The sequence below is a fragment of the Triticum urartu genome, chromosome 5A (genome assembly GCF_056163025.1).
Source record: "Triticum urartu cultivar PI428250 chromosome 5A, HENAU_Tu73, whole genome shotgun sequence".
In the NCBI taxonomy this organism is placed as follows: Eukaryota; Viridiplantae; Streptophyta; class Magnoliopsida; order Poales; family Poaceae; genus Triticum; species Triticum urartu.
Genome location: NC_141877.1, coordinates 91207325 through 91230904, shown reverse-complemented (window position 1 = coordinate 91230904; position 23580 = coordinate 91207325). Strand labels below are relative to the sequence as shown.

General features: G+C 47.3%; 1 pseudogene; it reads left to right on the top strand.

Annotated features, from left to right (window-relative positions):
• Window positions 1-23356, top strand: part of LOC147970436 (uncharacterized) — a 60238-nt pseudogene extending 36882 nt beyond the window's left edge.
• The last annotated feature ends 224 nt before the right edge of the window (window positions 23357-23580 follow it).

Genomic DNA, 23580 nt, shown 5'->3' with positions numbered 1-23580 from the left:
TGGTGTTGTCAACATGGTCAACAACCGAGAGGAATAAGGAGATGACTGTACATGGTGAGGATGACAGTAGGGACCCAGCAGCGCGCGCAGTAATTTTGTTTTTTCGGGACGGAGAAGGGTATCAACTGGGTTGTGCGGGACCCGTGGCCCGTCTAGCCCAGGCTTTTATTTCATATGTTTAGCACATGACCAGCCCAGTTTGTTTTTTTCCTTTCTGAAAATTGCTAGCCAGCTATTTTGTTTTTTGTAGAATAACCAACGTAGGCCTACTTGCTTTTCTACGCCCTGCTGGGCCAGAAATCTTTCAAGACAAGGAGGGATGCATTTTGCCCAGAAAATGGGCTATAAGTAATAAAAAATGGGCTATAAGTAATAATAAATGGGCTGTAAAATGAAAAAATACAGCAAACAGACAATTAGTTCCAAAATACTGTTTTCTTTCGGATTTGATATTTTAAATTTCATTGTTTTTGTGCGGGTAAAATTTCATTGAATTTAAATTAAGGTATATTTAGATTTAAAATTAATTTGAATCTGGCTAGAAATTTCGGGCTGTATGCTGTTTGGGACAGATTTGGAGGCTGACTTGTGGGTCTACTAGGTTGACGTGTACTTTGGCTTTGTCAACTTAGTCCACAAACGATTCTAGCAGCAATGACCGTTGGATGTTAATCCAACGGCCATGCTGCTTCTTCAATATCTGATCTTCTTGCTCCAGCCGCCCAAACCAGCTTTGGTGGGACTGCCTGCTCCCGCCTCCCGTGGCCGGCTGTGCTGCCGCACAGGCCGCATCGCCCCACCCTACTTCATTGCTGGCCAGGCCATTCCTCTACTCACCCACACCTCCTATTATTTTCCGGTGACGACAGCCGGACCAGTAACCCTCGTACTCCCCACCGCGTGGGAAACCATTGCCGAGTCTTCCCCGGCTCCGTGTCGTTCCCTTCCTAGGCCTCGCCGTCGTCCACCGCCATGGGACTCTCGGCACGGCCTGGTCAACTTGGTCAACGAACGACATCCATCGGCCGTGGACTGTACGCGCAAAATAATGATTCCTCCACCTGACAGCTGGGACCCACCGGAAGGGCCTCTGTATTTCGCAAAAAAATGTTCCCACCGCTGACATGTCAGACCCACCAGCTATATCTTCGCACGCAAGGAAGTGCCTCCTTATTACGCACAAAAAAATGAATACCCCCTGCTAGCTGGGACCCACCATAGTGGGAGGATGACTTGTGGGCCAACAAAGTTGACAAGGATGGAGGGCTTTGTCAACTTAGTCAATATGAACGATTCTAGCTCCAGTGATCGTACGATGTCCATCCAACGGCCGTAGTGCTTCTTCAACCTCTGGTCTTCTTGCTCCAGCCGCCCAAAGCAGCGCCAGTCATGCCGCATGCTCCTGCCTCCCGTGGCCGGCTGTGCTGCCGCGGAGGCCTCACCGCCCCCTACTATTCCCACCGCTGGCTAGGCCCTGCGGCGATGGCAGCCTCACATCACAGCCGAACCAGTGAACCCTCGTAGTCCTCTCCGCGCGGGCTTCCACTGCCGCGTCGTCCCCTTCCTAGGCCTCGCCGCCGTCCACCGCCGTGGTGCTCTCCGCGCGGTGTGGTCAACGTGGTCAAGGAACGACTTCCATCGGAAGAGTACTGTACATGGAGAGGCTGACAGCTGGGTCCACGGCCACAGCCTAGTTTTTTTTGTGATTTGCCAAGTAAGTCGCTTTGTCAGGCCTGTTGGGCTGCAAATCTTTCAAGGCGAGGAGAGCTTTCATTCGGCTGGCCGAGAAAATGGCCCATCAGTAATGAGAAATGGGTTGTACATTTTTAAAACACATCAAACCGGCAATTAGTTTCAAATATTTTTTTTCATTTCAAGATTTTAAATTACATTAATTTTTATGCGTGGAGAATTTGTTGGATTTTATATTGATATACATTTATTTTTAAAATCAGTTTGAATGTGAGTCGAAATTTCGGGATTAAAAACAGTTCGGACCGCACCGAAATATGCAAAATTTCGTATAATTTTTTAACCGTGGCCACAATTTGGGCTGTAATGCTAACAAAAAGAATATGGGCTTCAAAAAACCTTAAGAATTAGCAAATGGGCTGAAAACTATTAGAAATAATGGCAGATGGGTTGTATGCTGTTTTCCATAGATTTGAGGCTTTCCTAAAAAAAGGTTGACGCACAAGCAGTGACTGTTGGATGTCCATCCAATGGCCGTCGTGCTCCTTCAATCTCTGCTCTTCCTGCTCCAGCCGCTCAAACAAGCGCCGGTGGGACTGCCGGCTCCCTCCTCCCCGCGGTCGGCTGTGCTGCCGCGCAGGCCTCACCGGCCGACCGTACTCCCATCACTGGCCTAGCCATCCCTCTACTCACCCACACCTGTTGTTATTCTCCGGTGACGGCAGACGAACCAGTAAACCCTCGTATAGTCGTACTCCCCTCCGCGTGGGAAACAATTGCCGAGTCTTCCCTGCCTCCGTGTCGTTCCCTTCCTAGGCCTCGTCGTCGTCCACCGCCCTGGTGCTCTCGGCGCGGCCTGGTCAACGTGGAGAGGCCGACAGCTGGGTCCATGGCCGCATGCAAGGAAATGCCTATTTATTACATGCAAAATAATGATTCCTCCACTTGACATCAGGGACCCACCGAAAGGGCCTCTGTATTTCACGAAAAAACGTTACCGCCGCTGACAGCTCGGACCCACCAGCTATATCTTCGCACGCAAGGAAGTGCCTCCTTATTACGCACAAAAAAATGAATACTCCCCATGTTAGCTGGGACCCAGTATAGTGGCAGGCTGACTTGTGGGCCTACTAAGTTGATGGGGATGGAGGGCTTTGTCAACTTAGTCAATATGCACGATTCTAGCTCCAGTGACCGTACGATGTCCATCCAACGGCCGTAGTGCTTCTTCAACCTCTGGTCTTCTTTCTCCAGCCGCCCAAACCAGCGTCGGTCGTGCCTCGTGCTCCTGCCTCCCGTGGACGGCTACGATGCGGCGGAGGCCTCATCGCCCCCTACTAGTCCCACAGCTAGCCAGACCATCCCTCTACTCACCCACACACCCTGTTACTTTGCGACGACGGCAGCCTCACACCGCAGCGAACCAGTGCCCTCGTACTCCTCTACACGTGGGCATCCACTGCTGCGTCTTCCCCGGCTCCGCGTCGTCCCCTTCCCAGGCCTCGCCGTCGTCCACCGCCCTGGTGCTCTCGGCACGGGGTAGTCAACATGGTCAAGGAACGGCTTCCATCAGACATGGACTGTATGTGGAGAGGCTGACAGCTGGGTCCACGGCCGCAGCAAGGAAGTGCCTCCTTATTACGTGCAAAATAATTATTCCTCCACCTGACAGCGGGGACCCACCGGATGGGCCACCGTATTTCGCCCCCCTGACTGCTGGGACCCACCAGCTACATCTTCGCATGCAAGGAAGTGCCTGATAGTCGGGACCCACCTGGTCGAAGCGTACGTAGTGTTGTCATTCTGGTCGCGAACGTGTACGTACATATATACTGGTGGATGTAGAGGCGCGCACGTGTCGTAGTAGAGGCGGCCAGGGTGCAATAAAGAAAATACGGCCATGTATGTGTACATATGGGCGGGGTCTCGAACGCCTACTCGCGCATACGTACGGCGAGGGCTCGTTGACATGGCTGGGTCGGAACGGAGAAATAGCGTCGTCGTCGTGTTCATGGGGAGGCAACGGAATGCGTCGTGTTCATGGGGAGGCAACGGAATGCGTCGTGTTCATGGGGAGGCAACGGAATGCGTCGTGTTCATCGGGAAGCAACGGAACGCGTGGGAGCCAACCGGCTAGGTCGGAACGGAATGCGTGGTCGTGTTCATCGGGAGGGCTTGGACGGAACAGGCGATGGAAATGAGGCCTGGCGTACCGCACAATAGAGGAAACAGACCTCCTACATTCGGAACGGGGTCCTGTTGGTCGGGAGGGGTCTGGCGTACCGCAAAACGGAGGAAACGGACCTCCTATGGTCAAAACGGGGGTCCTGTTCATCGGGAGGGGTGTGGCGTACCGCAAAATGAACGAAAAGGACCTCCTACGGTCGAAACGGGGGTCCTGTTCATCGGGAGGGGTGTGGCATACCGCAAAACAGGACTCCACGGGATACTGTTCATCTCCACCGTTGACCCCCTCCAGCCTCCACGAGCTACTGTTCATCCACCGTCGACCTCCTCCAGCCTCCACCTGCGACTGTTCATCCACGGGCTCCTATTCATCCAGCCTCCACCGCGTGCTAATCCACCGGCTACTGTTCAACCAGCCTTCTGCACGGGCTCCTGTTCAACCACCCCTCCATGGGCTACTGTTAATCCTGCCCTCCACCATCTACTGTTCATCCAGCCCTCCACGGGGTGGTCCTGTTCATCCAGCCCTCCACGGGGTCCTGTTCATCCAGCCCCAACCGGCTCGATCGATCGGGGTCCTGTTCATCCAGAGGCAAGACCACGGGGTCCTGTTCATCCACCCCCACCAGGAACTGTTCATCCACCCCCCCCCCCCGCAATGCTCACTGTTCATCCAGAGGCAGCATCGATCGGCTTCAGTTAGCAGCAGTAGCGAAGGAATCGCTCGATCGGGTTCAGTTAACAGCCATCGATCGATCGCTCGGGTTCAGTAACGTGTAGCCTGCAGTGCAATCGCTCGGGTTCAGTTAGAGCCCAACGCCTCGCTCGGGTTCAGTCAGAGCAACGCCTCGCACACTCGCGCGTACATGTACGAGAGAAACGCGCATCTCTCGGCCCCCGACCTCCCACCGTAACCGGGAACTCCCCGAAATTTTCCTCGCCCTCGCTTCTACCACGGTTTTTCCGTCATGGACGGCCCAAAGAATGTCATGCAGCTACATCTCCGGCCCGCCCAGGACAAAAAGCCCATTTTTTGTCATGATTTTTTGTCATAGAAGTAGGAGCCCACCACATCTATGATGATACCAGGTTTTGTCACAATTCTCGTCATAGAAGTGTCATATGTATGACAGAAAAAAAATTCGTTCGGCCCAAAATATCACGGATGTGTCTTTTCTTTTTGTAGTGAACACATGAGTAGGTGGTTCTCTCTCAGAAAATGAATGGTGGAAGTGTAGGCACGTTCTGATAGCTCTCTCCACGAATGGAGGAATGGTGGAGGAGTATATATAGCCTCCACACAAAATATAACCGTTACATACAATTTACCAAACTCGGTGGGGCCGAACAGTTAAAATCGATCAGACCGATTTAGTTCAAAATGTGAACGTTAGGATTTTTGGTGGGACCGACAAGTCAACTCGATGGGACCGATTTCATTAGGGTTAAGGCATAATGTAATCTCGATGAGACCGATCACATGAACTCAGTGAGACCGATTTCTGTAATAGGCAAACAGAGAGTTGGTCAGGAAAACTCGGTGGGACCGATCGCTCATTTCGGTGAGATCAAAACGTTACGAAAAGGAAACAAAGAGTTTGCATTGAGAACTCAGTGGGACCGATCGCTCATCTCGGTTAGACCGAAACATTACGAAGGGAAACAGAGAGTTTGCAATCCCATCTTGGTGAGACCGAGATCCCTATCGGTGAGACCGAACTGGTTAGGGTTTCTGGCTATGGCTATGTCAAATGAACTTGGTGGCGCCGGATAGATCAAATCGGTGGGGTCGAGTTTGACTTTTGGTTTGGGACATATCTAGATATGAGAAAGTGGTTGAGGGCTTCTGGAGCATATCACTAAGCATTTTGAGCAAGCAAGCCATTAAGCAACACCTCATCCCCTTTTAATAGTATTGGATTTTCCTATGGACTCAATGTGAGCTTGGATCACTAACATGAAAATGTAGAGTCTTGAGCTTGAGCCAATATGTGTCCTTAGAATTTTGAGGGGTCCACATCTCTAGTCTATGTCATGCCAATCATTGAATTTTCTGAAATGATCATCTTGAAAGAGTATTAGTTCAATGAGCTATATGTTGTTAAGAATTACGAAAACCACCCAGGGATTAGTTGCACTTTCAATCTCCCCCTTTTTGGTAATTGATGACAACATATAGATCAAAGCTTCGAAAAATGATAATAAGAGGGAAATATATCATCGCTTTGAGAAGTATGTGATAAGCAAGAGCTCCCCCTAAATTTTTGCATTATTTAAAATTTTCTTTTGAATGCAAATGCACAATCGATTAGGATCATGGGTTACTCTTCCATATCACATACATCTTGGTGGCGTGCTCAAAATGATATTGTATGAAATATGCACTCATCACCAAGGCAAAGTGAATGATCATACATGAGAGATAGATAATGTCATCATTCAAGCACAAGCATTAACGTGATATGATCAAGCACATGACCATACAAGTATCTCACACACACATAAAGTATCATCCAGGCAAGTAAAAAAATAAGTATCAAACAAGTAGCAAATAAGGCAAAAAGAAGAAAATCTCTCTCTCTCTCTTGAAGCCTATGATCTATACACTTTCTCCCCCTTTGGCAAAAATTTACCAAAAAGTTTGAAAATGCATAGTGCTATGCGTCTCTCTAGGCTTGATCTTTGTGAGGAGGCGTTGAGAGGACTCCAAGGACGAATGCATCTGTTGAAGTTGATGGAGCTGGTGGAGTGGCAACTGGAGGGGCTACCGAAGCTGTGGCTGCAGGTGCTGATGTAGTGGCTCTTGTGTTTGTCACAGGCACTGCTGCAGATCTCTGTGCCCTAGGCACTCTCTGAAAAGCATTTGTGGTAGCTTTCCCTTTCCTTTCCTCAGCTTCTTCCTGGAGTTGCTCAACAGTTGTCTGCATCTCTGTCACCTTCAAGTCAAGATCATAGAACTTTGTCTCAATGATGCTCTCTAGGCTCTCTTGATTCTAAGTCAGGGTGGCCAGTCCTTTCTCAATCCTTAGAGTGGCTTGAATAAGATATCCAAGTTGGTCTTGCTTTGACTTGAGGAATGCTTGTGAAGCCTCTTCAGCACTTGGCATCTTTGCTGCCTTCTCAGCCTTTTCTTTCTCCCTCTTCTCTTGGGCCTCTACTGATGTGGGATCTTCAACATTCATTACAACCGTGTTGTCCTCAAAGTCAGGCCTCAAGGGAAGATGTTCCTCGTCCAACAAGTATGTGCATGTGCCCATCTTGGAGTTGATGAGCATCTGGATGTGTGGAGCATACCCACATAATCTCTTCTGGTCTGCAGTTGTCCTCTTGATTGTCTCAACAATTAAACTCATGACCTTAAACTTCTGGGGCACATCAAACAACTAAAGCAGATTTATGGAGTGGCCTCTGATCATCCTATGATCTCCTAACTTGGGAAACAAAGTGTGCCTCAATATGGTGTTGATAGTGGCCAGTCGAGACAACAGATAATAATACAGAGCCTAGCTTGTGATTCTCCAAGGCTTTGGCAGGAATCTCCTTGTACATGTTGCCATGGAGTTCTGATCTTTCTTCCTCTTGGCATAGACATCTATGTCATATTCAAGCTCTGCAGGGGCATTAATCATCTTGGCCCATTCAACAACTATTGATTGGTGCCTCATACCTTCAGACATCCATACAATCCCTCCATCAAGATAGAAATGAGCTGTAGATTAGAATTGCATGATGAGCTAATCATTCTACTTGGTCAGTTTCTGACCCACAAAAGCATCTACTCCATTGAGTTTGAAGCTCTCATGCACTCCTGGGAAGTGGTCTTCATTGTTGTCGATGTATTTCCAATCAACCCATTTCATGTCACACACTATGGGCTTCTTATCCAATAGAATTGTCTCATAGAAGTCCTGCTGCTCCTTGGTGTGAAACCTATAGTCCACAGTAGTCCTTCTCCTCACAGCATATGGATCTGATTGTCTCCACAATCTGAGACCTGCATCCTTTCTAATTTTCATGTTCTCAGCCACTGGATGATTGTCATCATGGTCAGGGATCTTTGGCTTGAGCTTCCTGAGCACTTGGGCTTCATCATCTTCTTCTTCAACTTCAGGCACTGGGGCCTTGTTCTCCTCTTGTGCTCCTCTTTGGTGCAGTCTTGGGGGATGGAGCAGAAGCTTTGGGGGGAAGTCTTGGGCTTGGAAGGAGCAGCCCCAAACTTGATGGCATCCCCCATCAGCTTTTGTGCTTTAGGTGCTGGTGCAGCATCCTCTTCTTCCTCTTCCTCCTCATCAGACAAAATCCTCATTGAGGGCTTGCCTATGACTCTGGCCATAGTTTTCTTGGCCCTATCCTTCCTCTTCTTGCCCTCACCAGCGGCCTCTTCAACAGTTGATTTGGAAGTTTCAAGAGTTGAGGCCTGGCTTTTGAAGTGGGCACTCTCTTGGCAGGACTCTGCTTGTGCATACCAGGCTTTGTTGATGCAACAGTGCCAAATTCCTTCTTGACAACCTTCTTTTTGGAGCTGACCTCCTCCTCAGCAGCAATGTAGTCTTCATCCTCAGAATCAGAATTTCTTTTTCTCCTCTACCTAGTAGTAGCCTTAGGCAGGTTGCTTGGAGTACTTCTGCTGCCATCATCATAACTGTCAGAGGGACTAGTGCCCTCACTCGGATTCACCTGCTCCTCAGACTTGTTCTGGCTATCACTTTGATCAGACATGGTTGACATAGCAAACTGAAAGCTGCCTTGTGAATAGTTATAGATGAGATAGAGTAGATGAGCATCACAAAGTGCAGAGTTTTTGCAAAACAGATGAGTGAAAAACTTAGCTTTAGTTCTCAACATAAAGAATTTCAGAGCTACCGATTTGATAAACTCGGTGACACCGCAGCAACTTTGGAGTCTAAACTAGTGGAATCGGCCAGACCGAAACACAATTCGGTGACTCCGAGATTGCTAGGGTTTCACTGAGAGTTGAACTCAATCACACAGATTTGCAAGTTTCGGTCAGACCAAAAATTACAAGTGCAATGGCCTAAGCCAAATCGGTGAGACCGATTTCCACAACTCGGTCGGTCCGAGATGAGTTCGGCCGAAACCTAACCCTAAATTTTCGAATCAAAACTAATCTAAAGGAAGTTTTTGCTAGATAGGATGATCTCATACATGGTAAGAAACATGGCATTGACTTTGTGCTAAGAATCAGAGGTAAGGATTGCACAAAGATTCGAACTCATAGCCTAACTCGGTGATGAGCTCGCTACGGCGGCAACGGCGGTGAAGATTTCCATTGACGGTGACGGAGACCAGCGGCGGGAGGTCGCAGGCGACGAGAGGACGATGCAGAGACCTGACTCGGTAGAGCAGGACACGCGCGTGCGATGAGGTTTTGGAGGAATTTCCAAAATTTGACCCGTCGGTATATATATCCTGACCCTATTGGTGTGACCGAGTGGAACAACTCGGTGGCACTGAGATGCAGAATCGCAAGTGGTTACTACAACTCAGTGAGACCAAATTGTTCTAATCGATTGCACCGAGATTGAAAATCTAGATCAACTCAGTGAACTCGGTATGACCGAAAACGATAAATCGGTCAGACCGAAATGCACAGAGAGGTTTTGGAAGTTTAAGTCTATGATGAATTGGTGAATCCGAGTGCTCCTCACCCAGAGGGTTCCAATCTAACTTGATCAAACTTTGTGATATAGCATGAATAGAGCTTGAGACAAGAAAAGCATAGATAGCTAGAGGAGGTTCTTAGGCATTCTTGTCCATCCATTTGGCAAAAGAAGAAGAGCCAAACAATCAAAGCTACAAATGGATGTCCTCGAATGGGAAAAGTATGCAATCAACATGCTCACACAATAAAATGGCAAATGAAATATGTGGCAAAGCATGAGCAAACACTCTAGCATCTATCAAGCAATTTGGAAATGACTAGGTCATCTATATTTTAGTATATTGACTTAGGAGTCAAATGAGAACATTTGATCGTAGGTCACACTCATCGTTTAAGCGCAAGTGGGGTTACCACTTTTACATAAAGCATTGTTGTGCTCACACCATTAGAGTTGCTTTACCTCAATTCTTAGAGCAAAGCTCCCCCTAGATGTGATATCCCCCCTAAGAGGGATGAACTAATGAAAGTGCAACTATCCCTGGGTGTTTTTGGTAATTACCAACAACATATAGCTCATTGAACTAATACTATTTCAAGATGATCATTTCAGAAAGTTGAATGATTGGCATGGCACGGATTAGGAATGTGGACCCCTCAAAATGCTAAGGACACACATTGGCTTAAGCTCAAGACTCTACTTTTTCATTTTAGTGATCCAAGATCACATTGAGTCCATAGGAAAAGCCAATACTATTAAAAGGGGACGAGGTGTTGCTTAATGACTTACTTGCTCAAAATGCTTAGTGATATGCTCCAAAAACCCTCAACCACTTTCTCATATCCACATATGTCCCAAACCAAAAGTCAAACTCGGCCCCACCGAAAAGTTCTATCCGGCGCCACCGAGTTCACTTGACATAGCCACTGCCAGAAACCCTAGTCATTTCGGTCTCACCGATAGGGATCTCGGTCTCACCGAGATGGGATTGCAAACTCTCTGTTTTCCTTCGTAATGTTTCGGTCCAACCGAGATGAGCGATCGGTCCCACCGAGTTCGCAATGCAAACTCTCTGTTTCCATTTCGTAACGTTTCAGTCTCGCCGAAATGAGTGATTCGGTCCCACTAAGTTTACCTGACAAACTCTCCGGTTAGCTTATTACCAAAATCAGTCCCACCGAGTTTGTGTAATCGGTCTCACCGAGATTACGTTATGCCCTAACCCTAATACAATCGCTCCCACCGAGTTGACATGTCGGTCCCACCGAAAATCCTAACGTTCACATTTTGAACTGAATCGGTCTGATCGAGTTTTCTGATTCGGTCCCACCGAGTTTGGTAAATTGTGTGTAATGGTTAGATTTTGTGTTGAGGCTATATATACCCATCCACCCTTCCTTCATTAGTAAGGAGAGCCATCAGAACGTGCACTTCAGCATTCATTTTCTGAGAGAGAACCACCTACTCATGTGTTGAGACCAAGATATTCCATTCCAACCATATGAATCTTGATCTCTAGCCTTCCCCAAGTTTCTTTCCACTCAAATCATCTTTCCACCAAATCCAAATCTGTGAGAGAGAATTGAGTGTTGGGGAGACTATAATTTGAAGCACAAGAGCAAGGAGTTCATCAACAACACACCATCTATTACCTTTTGGAGAGTGGTGTCTCCTAGATTGGTTAGGTGTCACTTGCGAGCCTCCAACAAGATTTTGCAGTTGAACCAAGGAGTTTGTACGCGCAAGGAGATCGCCTACTTCTTGAAGATCTACCCTAGTGAGGCAAGTCCTTCGTGGGCGATGGCCATGGTGTGATAGACAAGGCTGCTTCTTCGTGGACCCTTCGTGGGTGGAGCCCTCCGTGGACTCGCGCAACCGTTACCCTTCGTGGGTTGAAGTCTCCATCAACATGGATGTACGATAGCACCACCTATCGGAACCACGCCAAAAATCTCTGTGTCTACATTGCGTTTGCTCCCTCCAAACTCCTCCCTTTCCTTCATATGCAAATGTTTTATATTCCACTTCTATACTCTTGGACTTGCATGTGTAGGTTGATTGCTTGACTTGTGCTAAGTTGTTAAAATCTGCCAAGACTTAAAATTGGGAAAAGGCTGGATTTTTATTTGGTCAAGTAGTCTAGTCACCCCCTCTAGACATACTTTCGATCCTACAAGTGGTATCAGAGCTTTGGTCTCCATTTGCCTTGATTTCCATAGCTTTTGGTGATCATAGCCTTGGTTTCACAACCTAGGAGAGTATGGTTGTAACACCCACGATGCGGCTATATCTCCCACGTGTCGGAGCACGACTTAGAGGCATAACCGCATAGTAGGCATGTCGCAAGAGGGGTAATCTTTACACATCCCATGTACTGAAGAAGAAAGAGATATAGAGTTGGCTTACAATCGCCACTTCATACAATACATAAATATAGCATTACATCATCCAGAATACAATCAAGGTCCGACTACGGAACCAAATAAAATAAGACCACCCCTAATGCTAGATCCCCGATCGCCCCAACTGGGCTCCACTACTGATCAAAAGGAAACGAAACACAACAACGAAAAGTTCTTCATCGAACTCCCACTTGAGATGGGTTGCGACATCTGCACTGGTATCATCGGCACCTACAACTGTTTGGAAGTATCTGTGAGCCATGAGGACTCAGCAATCTCACACCCGCGAGATCAAGACTATTTAAGCTTAAGGGGTAGGAAAAGGTAGTGAGGTGGAGCTGCAGCAAGCACTAGCATATATGCTGGCTAACTTACACAAATGAGAGCGAGAAGAGAAGCAAAGCACGGTCATAAACTAGAAGTGATCAAGAAGTGATCCTGAAACTACTTACGTTCAAGCATAACACAAGAACCGTGTTCACTTCCCGGACTCCGCCGGAAAGAGACCATCACGGCTACACACGCGGTTAATGCATTTTAATTAAGTTAAGTGTCAAGTTTTCTACAACCGGATATTAACAAATTCCCATCTTCCCATAACCGCGGGCACGGCTTTTGAAAGTTCAAAACCCTGCAGGGGTGTCCCAACTTAGCCCATCACAACCTCTCACGGTCAACGAAGGATATTCCTTCTCCCAGGAAGACCCGATCAGACTTGGAATCCCGGTTACAAGACATTTCGGCAATGGTAAAACAAGACCAGCAAGACCGCCCGTTGTGCCGACAAATCCCGATAGGAGCTGCACATATCTCGTTCTCAGGGCACACCGGATAAGCTAAGCATACAGGAGCCAACGTAACCCAGGTTGCCAAGGGATGGCCCTGCACAGTGCTCTAGTTTGGACCAACACTCAGAGGAGCACTGGCCCAGGGGTTTAAAATAAAGATGACCCTCGGGAGCGTGACTCCCAAGGGAAAAAGGCTTAGGTGGCAAATGGTAAGACCAAGGTTGGGCCTTGCTGGAGGAGTTTTATTCAAAGCAAACTGTCAAGGGGTTCCCGTTATAACCCAACCGCATAAGGAACGCAAAATCAAGGAACATAACACCGGTATGACGGAAACTAGGGCGGCAAGAGTGGAACAAAACACCAGGCATAAGGCCGAGCCTTCCACCCTTTTACCAAGTATATAGGTGCATTAAAGTAAACAAGATATAATAATGATATCCCAATAATAAACATGTTCCAACAAGGAACAAACTCCATCTTCACCTGCAACTAGCAACGCTATAAGAGGGGCTGAGCAAAGCGGTAAAATAGCCAAACAAAGGTTTGCTAGGACAAGGTGGGTTAGAGGCTTGACATGGCAATATGGGAGGCATGATATAGCAAGTGGTAGGTATCGCGGCATAGCAAAAGAGCGAGCAACTAGCAAGCAAAGATAGAAGTGATTTCGAGGGTATGGTCATCTTGTCTGAGATCCCGCAAGGAAGAAGAACGAGTCCATGAAGAAGACAAACGAATGTAGTTGAACGAATCCTCACAACTTTGGAACGAAACCAAAGCTAACGAGAGAAGCAACCCGGAAAGAAGCAAGCAACATAGTAAACAACCATCTCATAACCATGGCATGATGCACAACCAAGTATGATGCATGTCCGGTTTTAAAAAATGTATGGCATGGCAAAGTGCACAAACAATACTACAAATTAAGTGGAGCTCAATATGCAACGAGTTGCATATTGACAAAACACCACAACAATTATTTAGTTCTCTCCTTTTTAAGTACTCAAACAACATTAAATGTTTGTTAGCATGGCAAGGGGTGAAGCAAATGAAAACTACCTATCTAGGCAAGTTTAAATGAGGCCGGAACAACAAACAACAAGTCCGGAAACTCCTCATGTGCATATTTTAGGTTTGGTACTGTTCTGTACTAAAGCATATTTTAGAGTTATTAAACATGCAAGATCAGTGAACCATGTTAAACTAGGCATTTTTCTACCCCATTTACATATAAAGTTTGTTAAAATCGGAGCTACGGTTATTTAGTTATGAAATAAACCATTTTAGTATGGCATAAGAGTAATTCTACACAAACAGCAATTTAAACATTTTAAACATGGGTGAAAGTGACATATTATGAAACTAGACACAATTTTAAGCATTTTCCATATATAAAGTTTTTACATGTGATGCTTAGTTTGTGAATTAAGATATGCATGAAGTTCAAGTGGTTTTCTGTAAAACTGGCAAACTCTGGATAATTAGGAAAATCGCAGACATGTAAAAAACATATATGGGCCGAATCAGAGGCTGACCCAACAGTGGGAAAAAAGGAGGGCGCGCAGCTGGCCTCACCATGGGCCTCGGCCCATTCGGTGGAGGAGGGAGGCCGGCAGGGCGCGCAGCTAGGCCTCGGGCGATCGAGGGAAGGCAGCCCAGGCGCGGTGTGGCGGTCAACGCGGACGAGCAGGCGAGCGCTCTGCTCGACTGAAACAAAGCAGACGGGAGCGGGGCTCAGGTTCAAAGCGGTAGACGTTGCCGCCGGCGATGCAGGGAGGCGCAAGGAGGCGGGGATCAGGCGAGGCGGCAAGATCCAGTGGGGAAGCAGCTGGCGGCGCCGGCTTGAGAGGAGGCCATCAGCGTAAACGGCAGGGACGGAGCAAGGCGGCGGCAATGTGGATCTCAGGGAAGCAGGGGCGCGGGACTTGGCGCGATTCCGGTGAGGGTGACGCAGCTTGAGGTGGGGAAGACCCAAAACGGGACGAAGCCGACGGATCCGAGGCGGAGGTCGCGGTTCCGGGTGAGGATCATGACCGGCGGCACGCATAGAGCTTCATAGCGCGGCGGGGTGCTCCTGCTTCTGCTTGAAGGGAAAGGAGGGAGAGCAGAGGAGGTCAGGGCGGCCAAAAGAGAGTCGGAGAATGGGGCGCGTGGCGGCAGGGCCTCATCCGGCGAGGGGTGCCGGCTACCAGCGGGCAAGGCGGCAGAGCAAAAGCTGCAGAAGACGACGATGGGGACTCGAGGCCGAACTCAGGCCAAGGGGCTGGACTCCTGTTGAGGTACAGAGAGATGAGGGATTAGGGAGAGAGATTTACAGCAACGAGGGAACGGAAGGAGAGGGTCGCGAGGAGCTGGCCTGGTGGTTCCGGTAGAACTCCGGTGAGGTCGCCGGCCGGTGGTGGTGCGCAGGGTCGAGTGAGGCTCTCAGGCAGAGGCGGATGGATGGATTGGTGGAGGCTGGATGGTGTCCAGAAGGTGGAGCCTTGGCTGTGCGTGGTTGGACGATGAGATCTGGGAGGATCCTGAGGACAAGTGGTAGCGGCGAAGGGATGGGACAAACCTCCTAGGGTTTAGGGTTTGTCCAGATATATATATATAGTAGATGGTTAAAGTGAGACTATTTGGTCCCTCCAGTCATAATCGGACGGCCGAGAAATAAATAGGTGGGGATTCCAAATAAGAAAACAGTGACGTTTTATAGATGTTAGGGGATGATCTGAACGCAAAGGTGATGACTGAGCGGTACGGGTTCGGACAGCTTTCGGACGCGCACACGAGGAGGGGTTAGGTGGGCTGCCGGTGGGGATAGTGGGCTGTGTAGAGAGGAGGTGGTCTGTGAGGAAAGAGGAGGAATGCAGCCCGGCACGGTTTCCGGAGACCGAAAACGTCCGATGAAAAGACCAGTATTGCCGCTATAGTTTAACGGTTGAGGCGTCAAACAGACTCCGAATGCGATGAAACTTGGCAGGTGGTCTACTGACAACAAAACAACACCGCACGTCAACTTTTAACCCATTCCGAGAACATTTTCCGGCCACTTATAAAATAATATTTCAGACATGCTGCGGGCGCGTGCAAGTGTGTCTGGGCTCAGAACGGACAATGGAAGGAACGGGGAGACCTGGACGGATGCAAGTTTTAAAAACATGATGATGCAATGCGGGTGATGACATGGCAAGATGAAACACGCAAACAAATGACAAGGCAACAATAGCGAATAACTGGAAGACACCTGGCGCAACGGTCTCGGGGCGTCACAATGGCGTCTAGCAAGGGAAATTACTACCGTAGAGGTCCTTACTTTGATGGTACTAATTTTGCTAGTTGGAAGCATAAGATGAAAATGCATATTGTTGGACATAACCCCGCCGTTTGGGCTATTGTGTGTACTGGCTTGCAAGGTGAATTCTTTGATGGGAGAGAACCGAACCGTGAAACTAGCGCGGAAGAGTTGAAAGATGCTGCAATACAACGCTCAAGCTTGCGATATCCTCTTCAACGGATTGTGCCCTGAAGTATTCAACAAAAGCAGCCGTCTTGAGAATGCAAAGGAAATTTGGGATACTTTGATTGATATGCATGAGGGTACCGACTTCGTCATGGAATCCAAATTGGGTGTGCTTCAAAGTCAACTTGACAAATTTAAAATGAAGGATGGTGAAGGTGTCATTGAAATGTACTCTAGGCTTGCTCTCATCATAAATGAGATCGCTGGCTTAGGAAGTGAAGAGATTTCCGATAGATTCATCATGAAGAAGATCCTAAGAGCCTTGGATGGAAAATATGATACCGTGTGCACATTGATTCAAATTATGCCCAACTACAAAGATCTCAAGCCAACGGAAGTCATTGGAAGAATTGTTGCTCATGAGATGTCACTCAAGGATAAGGAAGAGCTTCACAACAAGTCAAGTGGTTCTTAAGCCTCATGTGATGCTCCTACATCATCAAGTGAGAAACAAGCCTTCATGAAGAATTGAGCCTAACGGTGAAGAACTTCAACAAGTTCTACAAGAGTAGAAGCAAGGAAAGAAGTTCCAAGTCAAGGTCCTACAATGACAAAAGATCTTCGAGTCATGAACAAAATTGCTGTAATTGTGGAAGACCCGGACACTACTCCAATGAGTGTATGACTCCCTACAAAAGAAGAGAAGATTCACCCAAAAGGAGAAGTAGAAGAGAAGAATCACCACCAAGAGAGAGAAGGAGTAGAGATGATCGTTATGAACGAAGAACATCACGGAGAAGCAAGGATTTGGAAAGGAAGGACAAGTCATCAATGAGCTACACAAAACGAAGACATCAAGCTCATGTTAGTGAATGGGTATCTGGCTCCGACTTCGACAATCACTCCGAAAGAAGTTATCACTCCGACTCCGAATATACTCAAGATGAAGGTGTTGCCGGTCTAGCACTTGTGTCAACCAACTCCTACGACATATTTGACTCACCAAATGAAGGAATTGGAAGATGCTTCATGGCTAAAGGCACAAAGGTATCACACCCCGAGTATGTTGATTTCAATAGTGATGAAGATGATTTGCTAGGTGATGATGATTTACTTGTTGACAACTCGAGTGATGAAAACTATGATTAACTTGCTATTAATCATGCTAATCAAGATAAAACGAATGATGATGATAAGAAGGAGATTGAGAGTCTAACTAAAGAACTAAACACTCGTAAGTTAGCTCATGAAACTACCTTGGAAAATCATCGAGAGCTTTTAAAGACTCATGAGCAGTTACGCTTTGAAAAGCTCAACCTTGAGCAAGAGCATGGGTTCTTAAAAGCAATCAATTTGCAAGAAAAGTTCTTCTTACATTGCCAAGCGTTTACTCTTGTCTACTTACACGCCACAAGTTAAATCTCGCAACAAGAGTAAGAAAGATCCTTCTTCTAGTAGTAACAATAATCATGTTAAATCCAATGTTGTTGCTTCTTGTAGTTCTCTTGATTCCACTAATGATTCTCTTAGCCAAGTTACACCCAAGCAAGAAAATAGCTTATTGAAGGGAATTATAGATAAAGATGTTTACAAGAGCCTTGCCGGGAGTAAGCAATTTGAGGAAATTTTACGCAAGCAAGGAAGGCATCGGAAGAATCAAGGTGTTGTTTTTGAATGAAAGTTCAATGCCAATGGAGTTGAGTGGGAAGAAGATCAATACCCCAAGACAAAGTTTGTTCCTCCACAAGAGAAGTATGATCCTACTTCTTTCCAAGGAACACAGGCTCAAGATGATCTTCCACCACAACACCACAAGCAAAAAGGCAAGGACAAGCTTCAAGGGGAGATTGATGCGTTTGAAGAAGCTCCTAGGACCTTGGTCAAGTGGGTTCCCAAGACTACATCAATTTCTACTTCATCAAGTACGACTACAACTCCAAGGATTCCCATCAAGATTATGTGGATCCCGAAGAAGAAGAACTAGATAGTTCTTGAGGGTGACTCCGCCAACATACTTCACTCATATAATTTTTGGCAAGGACAAGTGCAAACAGCTTCCACATCTTGCACTAGTTCAAGGAGTCACAAACCCTCTTGTTGGTAAGACAAGGGACAAGGTAATCTTGCCTTCATGTACATCATCTTGTGTGAACATCACTCTATGCCTATGGATATTCTTGTTTGTTCCTTGTGGGACTAACCCATGTAGGTACTGAAAGTGCAACTCACTCCAATGGAATGCTCCACATGATCTACATCAACATTGAGCATCCACATCTTCAACACCTACATGAAGTCATCATTGACAAAACCCAAGGTTAGTTCATCCCTCTTAGGGAGGGATATCACATCTATGGGGAGCTTTACTCTAATCAATTGAGCTAAAGCAACTCCAATGGTGTGAACACAATAATGCTTTATGTAAAAGTGGTAACCCCACTTGCGCTTAAACGATGAGTATGACCTACGATCAAATGTTCTCATTTGACTCCTAAGTCAATATACTCATATATAGATGACCTAGTCATCGCCAATTGCTTGATAGATGCTAGTGTTTCTGCATGCTTTTCCACATATTTCATTTGTCATTTTATTGTGTGAGCATGTTGATTGCATATTTTACTCATTCGAGGACATCCACTTGTTGTTTTGATTGTGGGTAAAGTCTGTTTTAAACCTTGAATTCACATGGTTCGTCGGAATTAAACCCTAACCTTCCAATCCTTGAAATCAGCACCCTGTACTCTCTAATCTCGGTTAATCCTAACCCTAGACCCGTACGGACTAGTTTGGCGGGTTGGGAAAATAACAGTCCCGGCTGGGATAATTTATTACTCTGACTGACTATATGGTCCCACATGTCATATTTATCTTCTCTACCACAATTTCCTATTTCTCTCTGTCTCTCTTTCCCGAGAACTGTCGTTCAGGACAGGCGCCGCCGATCGTTTCGGTCAGCTGCATCGACGACGCCGTTGGTCGCCTACTCATCTATGCTCAGCAGTGGCATGAAGAGCCTGCTCGCCGACTATGAGAGCAAGACGGTGGGTGCCGTGGCCGAGAGCATGCGCTGCCATGCCAACAGAGGTCATGCACGCGCGTACATGTCCTTTTGTCATTGTTGAATTGTGACTCAAGAGTGCATGTCCAGCCGCCTCACCGTATTATGTCGCCTGCACGCCTTAGTACAGCTTCCTAATCGGTGGGCATGGAGAAGGATGGGCGACGCGAATGAGTACGCGTCCTGAGCCGAGCGTGGTGTACGCGCCGTAGCCTATCTCTGAGTGTCATGCATGAAGAATGGAATGGGGCGCGGGCATTCGAAGACCGACGCGGTGACTGCGGCAGCGAGCTCCCACACGTTGCCCTAGATGAGGAGGCGGTGCCCATCGAGCAAGGAGTGCTGCATGCCGTAGCGCCCAACGGGCAATGCTCGAGCTCGCGGAATACGTCGACGTGGCCGTGTGACACCGCACGCGCATACCGTGGCGCCCGAGTGCGTCGAGGTGCTTGCGGATGGTCTCTTTGTAGATGGTGTAAAGGTGTGTGAGGCGCTGCAATCCACCACGTCGTTCATCTCTTCTTAGGCTCGTCGGAGTATCGGTGTTTCTGGGTTCGCCATCATATTCGCCAGCGCCGTGAACAAGTACTGCATTTGCACTACACATGTCATGTCTCATGTACGATGCATGCATGCTTGTATGGTTATTTACAGGGTGAGCGCATCGAGTATGTGCATATGGTGAGTAGTGCTTGATGTTGAGGTCTGTGGCATGGCCACAACAGGCAATTAGCCGGTCGACAAGGTCCGGCAGTCCACGGCTCCCATCCTGAGCCTCCTGGTGGGACATCAGCCGTTCCAGACCCTGCCCAGCCTCGTCGTCTCAGTTGACGCATCCTGCAGACCCATCTACGCGCTCGGCATCGGCGGAACTAAGTCATGGACGTTCATGGGGGCCGCCATTGTCATCAGCTCCACCCCTGTCTAGAAATCCCTGGCCTCCATTCTCCCAGCCTTGTCGAGCACCCTCACAGACCCCGGCCACACTGACAGCTGCAACACCTCTCGCGGTGCGCTGATTTCTAGCGAGATGCGAGGGTGGATTTGACAGCAGGTGGGCCAACATTTTTTTTTTGAAAAAAATTGAGGGTAGCCATTGATCCGGGCCGGGATGACCTTTTTCCTAGTGAGCCAAACTGATCTAGGGTTAAGATTGAACAGGATTAAAGATTACAGGGTGTCGATTTTAGGGATTGGAAGATCGAGGTTTGATTTCGACCAGCCGTATAAATTCAAGGTTCAAAATAGACTTTACTCTTTGATTGTTTGGCTCTTTCTCTTTTGCCAAATGGATGGACAAGAATGCTTAAGAACCTCCTCTAGCTATCTATGCTTTTCTCGTCTCAAACTCTATTCATGCTACATCACAAAGTTTGACCAAGTCAGATTCGAACCACTCTGTGTGAGGAGCACTCGGAGTCCCCGATTCGTCATAGACTTAAACTTCCAAAACCTCTCTGTGCATTTCGGTCCGACCGATCCATCCATTTCGGTCATACCGGGTTCACTGAGTTGATCTAGGTTTTCAATCTCAGTGCAACCGATTTGAACTTTTCGGTCACACCGAGTTGCAGTAATCGCTTGCAATTCTGCATCTCGGTGCCACCGAGTTGTTCCACTTGGTCACACCGACAGGGTCAGGATATATATACCCATGGGTGAGATTTTGGAAATTTCTTCAAACCTCCTCAGCCCGCGCGTGTCCTGCTCTGCCGCCTCGGGTCTCCGGATCATCTCCTCATTGCCAGCGACCTCCTGCCGCTGGTTTCCGTCGCTGTCAACGATATTCTGCCCCGTCGTTGTCGCCGTAGCGAACTTCCGCCAAACTAGGGTATGAGTTCGACTTTGTGTGCTAATTCCTCATTCCGATTCCTACCACATTGCTTTGCCGTGATCAGTACCAAGTATGAAATCAATCTATCTAGAGAAAACTCCCTTTAGGTTAGGTTTGATTCAAAAATTTAGGGTTAGGTCTCCGCCGAACTCATCTCGGACCGACCGAGTTGTAGAAATCGGTCCCACCGATTTGGCTTAGGCCATTGCACATGCGCTTTTCGGTCTGAACGAAAATTGCAAATCAATGTGACTGAATTAGATTCTCTATGAAACCCTAGCAATCTTGGACCCACCGAACTGTGACTCGGTCTGACCGAGTTCGCTAGTTTAGACTCCAACAGTTGCTTCGGTATCACCGAGTTTGACAAATCGGTAGCTCCGAAATGATTTCTGTGGAGAACTAAAACTAAGTTTTTGACTCATTTGTTTTGCAAAAACTCTGCACTTTGTGATGCTCATCTATTCTACCTCATCTATATCCATTCACAGGGTTTGCTGTCAGTTTGATTGCCAGGATGCCTGACCAAAGTGATAGTCAGAACAAGTCAGAAGAGCAAGTGTAATTGAGTGAGGGCCCTAGTCCCTCAAGCAGCTATGATGAGGGCAGCAGGAGCACTCCCAGTAATTTGCCCAAAGCAGCCACCAGAACAAGGAAGAAGAAAACCTCAGATTCTGAAGATGAGGACTATGTGGCTGTTGAGGAGGAAGTTAGCTCCAAAAGGAAAGTGCTGAAGAAAGAGTATGGTACTGCTGCAACAACTAAGCCTGGATTGCACAAGAAGACCCCTGCCAAGAGGGTGCCAACCCTAAAGGCCAGAGCCTCAAGTGCTAAAATCTCTAAGCCAACTGAAGAGGCTGCTGGAGAGGGAAAGAAAAGGAAAGAGAGGGTCAAGAAGACCACTGCCAGAGTCATTAGTAGATCCTCTATAATGAGAGATCCATAAGAAGATGAAGAGGAAGAGGATGTTGCACCAGCACCCAAGTCCTAGAAGCTTATGGGGGATGCCATTAAGTTAGGGGTTGCCACTTCAAAGCCCAAGACCGCCCCCAAGGCTGCAGCTCAAGCTCAGAAACCTTCTAAGCCCAGGAGAAGCACCAGGAACATCCTAGCTGAAGAAAAGAACAAGGCTCCAGTGCCTGAAGTTGAAGAAGATGCAGAAGCCCAAGTGATGAGAAAACTGAAACCCAAGATTCCAAAACACAATGACACTCATCCAGTGGCTGAGGTCATGAACATCAGGAAGGATGCAAGATTGAGAATTTGGAGACAGTCTGATCCCTATTCTGTGAGGAGGAGGACTACAGTGGACTATAGGTTCCACACTAAAGAATAGCAAGACTTCTATGAGACCATTCTGCTGCACAAGAAGCCTATAGTCTGTGACATGAAGTGGGTTGATTGGGAATTCATTGATGAGAATGAAGACTATTTCCCAGGAGTGCATGAAAGCTTCAAAGCTTGTGGAGTTGATGAGTTTGTGGGATAGAAGCTTACCAAATGGAATGATGAGCTCATTATGCAGTTCTATTCTACATCACTTTTCTATCCAGATGGTAGAATTATATGGATGTCTGAGGGTACAAGGTACCAATCAACTGTTGATGAGTGGGCCAAGTTGATCAATGCCCCAGAAGAGCATGAGGATGATTTGGATGTGTATTCCAAGAAGAAGAAGGACCACAACTCAATGGCAAACATGTACAAGGAGATCCCAGACAAAGCCTTGGAGACACACAAGCTTGGATATGTGCATTATGTGTTGTCTAGTCTGCCTACAATTAACAAAATCTTAAGGCATACTCTGTTACCCAAATCTAGAGATCACAAGATGATAAGAGGACATTCAATCAACTCGCTGCAGATATTTGATGTTCCTCAAAAATTCAAGGTCATGAGTCTGATTGTTGAGACAATCAAGAGGACTGCTGCAGATCAGAAAAGATCTTATGGGTATGCTCCACACATTCAGGTGCTCATCAATTCCAAGATGGGCATAGGCACTTACTTGCTAGACACGGAACATTTACCATTGCACCCAGAATTTGAGGATAACGTAGTTGTGATGAATGGGGATGATCCTTCATCAGCACAAGCACAAGAGAAGAGAGCTAAGGCAAAGGAAGAAAAGGCTGCAAGGATGCCAAGTGCTGAGGAAGCATATCAGGTGTTCTTAAAGAGCAAACAAGATCAACTAGGTTATCTGATTCAGGCAACGTTGAGGATTGAGAAGGGCTTGGTCACCCTGACTCATAATCAGGAGAGCTTGGAGAGGATCATTGAGACGAAGTTTTATGATCTTGATCTCAAAGTGACTGAGATATAGACTATAGTCGAGCAGCTCCAGGAGGAAGCAGAGGAGAAGAGAGGAAAGACAACTACGGATGCTTTTCAGCGAGTGCCAAGAAGTCAGAGGTCAGTTGCAGTGTCAGTGCTTGATACAAGACCTACTTCATCTGCACTAGCAACAGCTTTTGTGCCACCTCCAGCACCCACTCCACAAGCTCCAACATCATCCACTGATGCATTCGTCCTTGGAGTTCTCTCTAT